Consider the following 8752-nt stretch of genomic DNA (forward strand, 5'->3'; position numbering starts at 1 on the left):
TTCTTTGTCCATTCACAACATGTGGTTTTGTGCCTTCAAAATTGTTAATTTTGATTGCACCGGAGCAATAGACTTCTTCTATATGGTATGGTTCTTCCCACTTGGAAAGTAATTTACCTCAAGAAAACCTGAAACTAGATATATACAACAAAACTTTATCACCAACATTATATTCACGTTTCAAAATTCTCTTGTCATGCCACTTCTTTACCTTTTCTTTGAACATTTTTGCGCACTCGTAAGCTTCACTTCTCCACTCATCTAGAAAAGTCAAGTTCATGAGACGCTTTTCACCGGAAAGCTTTGGGTCGGCATTAAGCTCTCTAACATCCCAGAAAGCTTTGTGCTCTAACTCTAGAGGTAGATGGCATGCCTTGCCATAGACCATCTTATACGGAGACATCCCCAAGGGATTTTTGCAAGCAGTTCTATACGCCCACAAGGCATCTCCTAGCTTATTGGACCAGTCCTTCCTAGAACCGTTCACTGTCTTCTGCAAGATCAACTTGATCTCTCTATTTGTAAGCTCAACTTGCCCACTTATTTTAGGGTGGTAAGGTGAAGCAATTCTATGATTAACATCATATTTGGCTAGAGCTTTTCTAAAAGCACCGTGTGTAAAATGTGATCCTCTATCGGTCATGAGGTACCTAGGTACACCAAACCTAGGGAAGATTACATCCTTGAGCATTTTCAAAGATGTCTTGTGATCACCACTTTCAGTGGGGATTGCTTCAACCCACTTGGTCACATAATCAACAGCTACTAAGATGTGAGTGTACTTGTGTGAAGGAGGAAAAGGACCCATAAAATCAAAACCCCAGCAATCAAAAGGCTGAATGACTAGAGAAAAATTCATAGGCATCTCATTTCTCCTACTAATATTACCAACTCTCTGGCACTTATCACAAGATAAAACATAATTTCTAGCATCTTTAAAGAGAGTAGGCCAATAAAAACCTGATTGGAGAACCTTGTGTGCCGTCCTCTCACCGGCATGATGTCCTCCATAAGGACTGATATGACATTGTCTCAAGATATCCTTCCGCTCATGCTCCGGTATGCATCTGCTCACAATTCCATCCGCACCTTCTCTAAAAAGATGTGGGTCAGCCCAAAAGTAATACCTCAAGTCGTGGAAGAACTTCCTCCGCTGCTAGAATGTTAAACCTGGAGGCAAAAACTTTGCAGCTATAAAGTTAGCATAATCTGCATACCATGGATCTGAATTAGATTTCACCTGCAAAACAGCTAATTGTTCATCAGGAAAACTATCGTTGACCAGAATAGGATTATGTGGTATGTCCTCCATTCTGGAAAGGTTGTCTACTACTGGGTTGTCTACTCCTTTCCTATCAATAATCTGCAAATCAAATTATTGAAAAAGAAGGACCCATCTGATAAGCCTTGGTTTGGCATCCTTCTTTTCCATAAGATACTTAATAGTAGCATGATCAGTATGAATGATGACTTTAGAATCAACACTCTAAGTCCTAAACTTATCACAAGCAAACACTACCACTAAAAATTCTTTCTTAGTAGTAGCGTAATTCTTTTGAGCACTATCAAGGGTTTTGCTAGCATAATGGATAACATTCAATTTCTTATCGACCCTTTATCCTAACACTGCTCCAACAACAAAATCACTAGCATCACACATGATTTCAAAAGGCATATTCCAATCAGGTGGTTGGACTATAGGGGCGGTTATCAAGGCTTTCTTAAGAACTTCGAAGGCTTCCTTACAATATTCATGAAACACAAAAGGAATATCCATCTGGAGAAGGTTAGTGAGTGGATTCGAAGTTTTAGAGAAGACTTTAATAAATCTTCTATAAAAACCAGCATGACCAAGGAAACTACAAATACCTGTGATGTCCTTTCGATAAGGCATCCTCTTGATTGCTTCGACTTTTGCCCTGTCCACCTCGATTCCCTTCTCAGAAATCTTGTGACCAAGAACAATTCCCTCATTAACCATGAAATGGCACTTCTCCCAGTTGAGTACCAAGTTCGTCTACTCACATCTCTGTAAAACTCTATTAAGGTCGTGGAGACAATGGTCAAAAGAGGTTCCATAGACTGAGAAATCATCCATGAAGACCTCCGCAATTTCCTCACAAAAACCATGAAAGATAGCACACATATGATACGTCTCTGTCGTATCTACTTTTCCGAACTCTTTTGCCCTTGTTTTGGACTCTAACTTGCACCATTCGAATGGAACTAACCCGGACTAACGCTGTTTTCAGCAGAATTGCCATGGTGTTGTTTTTGTGCAGAAATAAAAGTTCTCGGAAGGACCTGAAAATTTACGGAGAATTTTTCTGGAATTAATGAAAAATACGTGCGCAAAGATCCACCGAAGGAGGTGAGCCAGTGGACCACAAGCCCACCACGCGCGGCCACCCCACCTGGTTGTGCCTGGCAGGCTTGTGGGGCCCACGAGGCACCACCGCCTCCAATCTCAGCTCTATATATTCCATTTCACCCAGAAAAAAAATCAGAGAGAAGGATTCATCGCGTTTTACAATACGGAGGCGCCACCACCTCCTGTTCTTCATCTGGAGGACAAATCTGGAGTCTGTTCTGGGCTCCAGAGAGGGGAAATCGTCGCCATCATCATCATCAACCTTCCTCCATCGCCAATTCCATGATGCTCTTCACCGTTCGTGAGTAATCTCATCGTAGGCTTGCTGGCCGGTGATGAGTTGGATAAGATCTATGATGTAATCGATTTAGTTTTGACGGGGATTGACACCTAGTATCCACTATGTTCTGAGATTGATGATGCTACTACTTTGCCATGCTTAATGCTTGTCACTAGGGCCCGAGTGCCATGATTTCAGATCTGAACCTATTATGTTGTCACCAATATATGTGTGTTTTAGATCCTATCTTGCAAGTTGTAGTCACCTACTATGTGCTATGACCCGGCAACCTCGGAGTGACAATAGCCGGATCCACTCCCGGAGATGACCATAGTATGAGGAGTTCATGTATTCACCAAGTGTTAATGCGTTGGTCCGGTTCTTTGTTAAAAGGAGAACCTTAATATCCCGTAGTTTCCATTAGGACCCCGCTGCCATGGGAGGGATGGACAATAGATGTCATGCAAGTTCTTTTCCCTAAGCACGTATGACCACATACGGAATACATGCCTACATTAGATTGACGAACGGGAGCTAGTTACATATCTCTCCGTGTTATAGCTGTTACATGATGAATCACATCCGGAATAATCATCCATCACCGATCCCATGCCTACTAGTATTTTACTACTTGCCCTTGCTACGTTACTTTGCTGCTACTGCTGTCACTGCTGCTACTGTTACTCTGTTGCTACTGTTGTTACTTTGCTGCTACTGGTTACTGTTGCTACTGTTGCTATCATACTACCTTGCTACTCATACTTTGCTGCAGACACTAAATCTTTCAGGTGTGGTTGAATTGACAACTCCGCTGCTAATACTTGAGAATATTCTTTCGCTTCCCCTTGAGTTGAAACAATAAATTTGGGTTGAATACTCTACCCTCGAAAACTGTTACGATCCCCTATACGTGTGGGTTATCAAGACATTATTTTGGCGCCGTTGCCGGGGAAGCACAACTATATTCTCTGAGTCACTTGGGATTGACGTCTGCCGGTCACTTTGAGGAATCCGAAAGATCCAAGAACTGAAATCTTGCATTCCACTACGAGGACGGGTAAGGAACTGCCATCTAGCTCTGCACTTGATTCACCTTCAGTTATGAGTAAGTTTGCGACATCACCTCCTGCTAGAAATCTTGATATGTCGCCTGTGCTTGATGATGCTACTTCTGCTACCCATGATGCTTATGATCATTCTATGACTGATACTGCTTTGCCTGATGAAGCTATCCTGACACTGCTTTGCCACTAGGTGCATTCCTTGATGCACAAATTTCTAGAGTTGCTGCTAGATGTGATGATACTTCTGAAATTGCTCATGCTATTGAGTAGAACCTGCTATTTTGCATGCCAGAACTAGCTCTCCTGATATGCCTGAATTGCCTGTTATACTTGAATGCTATGTTATAGAGGGAGAGATAGCTGAGGACTTTCTTGCGTGTAAGGATAGCTATGATGTTGAGAAATTACTGCGCAAGTGGAAAGAAAAATCTCTGAACGCTAGGATGAAATATGACCCGAAGTTTGCTACTTCACCTATCTTTGTCACCGATAAGGATTATGAATTCTCTGTCGACCCTGAGTTAATCACTCTGGTCAAATCTGATACTTTTCACGGTTATGAGTCTGAAACGATTGTAGCCCATCTTACCAAACTGCAAAATATAGCCACCCTATTCACTAGTGAGGAAAAGATCCGCCACTACTATATCCTCAAGATGTTTCCTTTCTCGCTAAAGGATGATGATAAGACTTGGTTCACTTCTCTAGCTCCTGGTTGTGTGCATAGCCCCCAGGATATGGTCTACTACTTCTCTAAAAAATATTTCCCTGCCCATAAGAAGCAAGTTGCCTTGCAGGACATATACAACTTTGCTCAAGCTGAAGAAGAGAGTCTCCCACAAGCTTGGGGGAGGCTCATCCAGCTACTCAATGCTTTGCCTGATCACCCTCTTGAGAATAATGAAATACTTGATATCTTCTATAATGGACTTATCGATGTTTCCAAAGACCACCTAGATAGTTGTGTCGGTTGTGTTTTTATGAAACGAACCGTAGAACAAGCTGAGATTCTACTGAATAACATCTTGTGCAATGAGAATGCTTGGACTATTCCCAAACCACCTCCTAAGCCAACTCCGAAGAAAAGAGGTATTTTATTCCTCAGTCTTGAAGATATGCAAGAAGCTAAGAAATCTATGCGAGAGAAAGGCATTAAATCTGAAGATGTCAAAAATCTACCACCTATCAAAGAGATCCATGGTCTCGATAACCCGATATAGGTAGTAGAAGTAAATTCTCTGCGTAGGTTTGATGACAGTGATATTCCTTTTGATAAACCTGCTAGCTTATGCCTGGATGAATTTGATAACTTTGTTGACAAACAACAAAGTTTCAATGATTATGTTAGCAGACAATTGGAACAGAATGCTCGTATGCTTAGTCATTTAAGTGCTTGTGTGGACAGAAATGCCAATGATCTTAAGCTTCTGAGTAAACATGCCTCTATGGTTACTACTCAGGTAGAACAAGTACTTAAGGCTCAAAATGACTTGCTCAATGAGTTGTATGACAATTCCGTCAGAGTCGTCACTAGAGGCAGTAGAATGACCCAGGAACCTTTGTATCCTCAGGGCCATCCGAAGAGAATTGAACAACATTCTCAAGGAGTTAGCACTGATGCACCTAGTCATCCTAGAAAGAAGAAGAAAGATAATAGGAACTTGTACACTAGCAACCCTGTTGCTGCTACCCCTAAGAGTCCAAATGATGTCTCTGTCTCTGATGCTAAAACACAATCTGGTGATGAACATGAGCCTAATGATAATATCAATAGTGATGTTCATGAAGATGCTCAACCTATCAATGATAAGGATGTGGAGATTGAACCTGTTAACTTTGATAACCCACAGCCTAAGAATAGAAGATACGATAAGAATGACTTCGCTGCTAGGAAGCATGGTAAAGAAAGGGAACCATGGGTTCAGAAACCCATGCCCTTTCCTCCCAAACCATACAAGAAAAAGGATGATGAGGATTTTGAGCGCTTCGTTGAAATGATCAGACCTCTCTTTCTGCAAATGCGTTTGACAGATATGCTCAAGATGTGTCCGTATGCTAACTACATGAAAGATACCTGAGGTTGAGATTTCCACCATGCTCGCTAATTATACCTTCAAGGGTGGAACTCCTAAGAAACGAGGTGATCCCGGTGTGCCCACTATACCTTGCTCCATTATAGGTAACTACGTGAGAACTATTTTATGCGACCTTGGAGTCGGTGTTAGTGTTATGCCTCTCTCTCTTTATCGTAGACTTGAACTGGATAAGTTGACACCCACTGAAATCTCTCGACAAATGGCCGACAAATCAACTGCTTTCCCTATCGGCATTTGCGAGGATGTGCCTGTTGTGGTTGCCAACGTCACCATCTTAACAGACTTTGTTATTCTGGATATTCCTGAGGACGATGCCATGGCGGTCATCCTCGGAAGACCCTTTTTAAACACTGCAGGGGCTGTTATAGATTGCAACAAAGGCAATGTCACTTTCCATGTCAACGGTAATGAGCATACGGTGCACTTTCCAAAGAAACAATATCGAGTACATTGCATCAATGCTATCGAAAAAACTTCATCGATTCTTATTGGGACCTTTGAATGCCCTATTCCTCGTGTCAAGATGAAGTATGATTTGCTTCTTGGGGAGATACACATCCCCATTGAGGTAACCTAGTGACTATTCAAAAATTCTCTCTTCTTTTGCGATTCGAAAAAGTTTGTCAAAGAGACTTGATCAACCTCACTGTCAGATTTCTTTCGATGACCATGAGATGGATGAATCGAGGAGTCACAAACCTCTGTTGCAAGCTTTCACCTTTGGTTTCTTAGAAGAAAGATGATAGATTTAGTTTAGTTTTTCCTGTTTTCTGTTTTAGCGTCCCGTAGAAAAGTACCCCGAAAATAAAAGTTCTCCGATCGTCCTAAAAATCAAATATGATTTTTTCTGGATTTTTTGAAAAATACTGAGACGAAGAGCTTGTCTTGGGGCTGCACCAGTGGGCCACAAGCCCTGGAGGCGCGGGCACCCCCCCTGGCCGCGACACCCAGGCTTGTGGGGCCCACAGGCACCCCCTCCACTCATTCTTGCTCTCATCTGGTTCTCCTACCTCCAGAAAAAAATCGTTTCGCAGCTCAAACCCGTGTTCTTGCTCCTCTTGCTGGGATTTTCGATCTCTTTGCTCAAATCACCATTCTCCGAACTGTTTTGGGGAAATTACTCTTTGGTAAGTGACTCCTCCATTGGTCCAATTAGTTTTTGCTCTAGTGCCTTATACTTCGCGTATTTTTGCTTCCTTGGTGACCATGTTCTTGAGCTTTGCATGCTAATTTTAGCTGGTCCCAAGTAGTTCTGATGCGTAATATGGCCTCTAGGCACTTGTTGGAGTAGTTTCTACGAGTTTCGTTGAGCCTTATTCACTTTTCCTTAGAGTCACTAAAAATTTCAGAAATTTTCAGAGATAGAAAAGGGAAAGGATGAGGAGGTTCTTAAGAGGCTCTTCAAGCCGTGACCCCAAGGATGATGGAAGTGAGAAGAAGCCCAAGTATTTGGTCCCTCGAGTTGCAGAAGTTCGAGTGTGCGAGTGGCCAAGCGACGTGTTCTTACGCGCCGCTGCAATTTATGAGGACTTTTATCACTTGGTGGAAAATGCAGGCCTTACCGCCTTCATTGAAGATAAGTGTCCGCAATACCTCCTCCTCACTAATATCTTCGTACAAAGCTTTAACTTCTATCGGAGGAAGAATCCTCCTATGGTTGAGTTCAAGCTTTATGATATCCCCTACTGCATGTCACTCCAGGATTTTTGCAATGTTTGCAAATTAGCTTACGTTGGGGATATTCATGAACCTCGTCCACGGGACTTGGAAGCTTTCATCAACACTATTGCTGTAGGAGAGGAGAGAGGACTGTCTTGCGCCAGAGCTGCCAGCATATATTTTCCCGTGCTTCAGTACTTCCCATTATTTGTGGGAAAATGTTTGATTGGCCGTGGGAAAGCTAGGTCACTTAGTTCCCTAGATCTGGCGGTCTTGCGCGAAGCCCTTCATAACGATAAAGTTTATAGCTTGGGCGCTATAGTAGCTCAAGGGTTGAACACGAACCATTCTAAGGGCATTGTCTATGGAGGTATCTATGCTACTCGTATTGCTAGACATTTTGAGATACCTATTAGACTGGAGGAGGAAGAAGTGATTCTTCTTCCCGAGAGATATCTAGATTACGATAGCATGGTTCGCCATGACTTTCTTGATAGAGATATAAATAGAAGGATGATTTATAACCTGGTATTTAGTCAGGGCACTCGTGAGACTATTATGTTGCCTGCTCCTTCTTTGTTCAATCTTCATGCAGGCAGGTACATTATTATGCCCTCGGACATCTATGCATATTGGGGCTTAGCCCAACCACAGGTGCCCGTGCCCGAGCCACCAGTCGAGTACCAGACGCCAGTTTATCAGTGGGAGCTAGAGGAGCTCAAACGGCAGTGGCATCCTCAGTCCACTCTGGAGTACCCCGGAGCTGGTTATTTCCCTCCTTGGGAGTAGACCAACTTAGGCCAAAAGCCTAAGCTTGGGGGAGTACGTGTTTCTCACCGACTTTACATTCTTGCTTATGCTTTCACTTTGCTCGTCAGTGTTCACACTTTGCCACTGTATCAACCATGCTAGTTTATTTTCTTTTTCTAGTTTTCTTTTCGTGTGTCTGTCTAGTTTGAGAAAACCCAAAAATATTTTCTTTTTCTTCTTTTTCTTGTTGGGAGCTTTCCCGTGTAAATAGTTTTCTTTTTCTTTGAGTCAAGGTAGAAGACCATGGTTACACTATTTAGTGGCTCTCGGATGCATACCTGTTTAGCTGTCATAGAGCCATATTACTTTGTCTTCTCCTTTGTGTCTGCCTGCAGATTCCAGCTTAGTCCAATGCATGAGCATACTTATTATTGTTCACATCGTTCGGTCGTGGAAGTGAAAAGCAATAATAACGATATATGATGAAGTGACTGAGCCTGGAAAAGCTGGTATGAACTCGATCTATTTTGTT

This window comes from Hordeum vulgare, chromosome 6H, assembly GCF_904849725.1.
Source record: "Hordeum vulgare subsp. vulgare chromosome 6H, MorexV3_pseudomolecules_assembly, whole genome shotgun sequence".
Lineage (NCBI taxonomy): Eukaryota > Viridiplantae > Streptophyta > Magnoliopsida > Poales > Poaceae > Hordeum > Hordeum vulgare.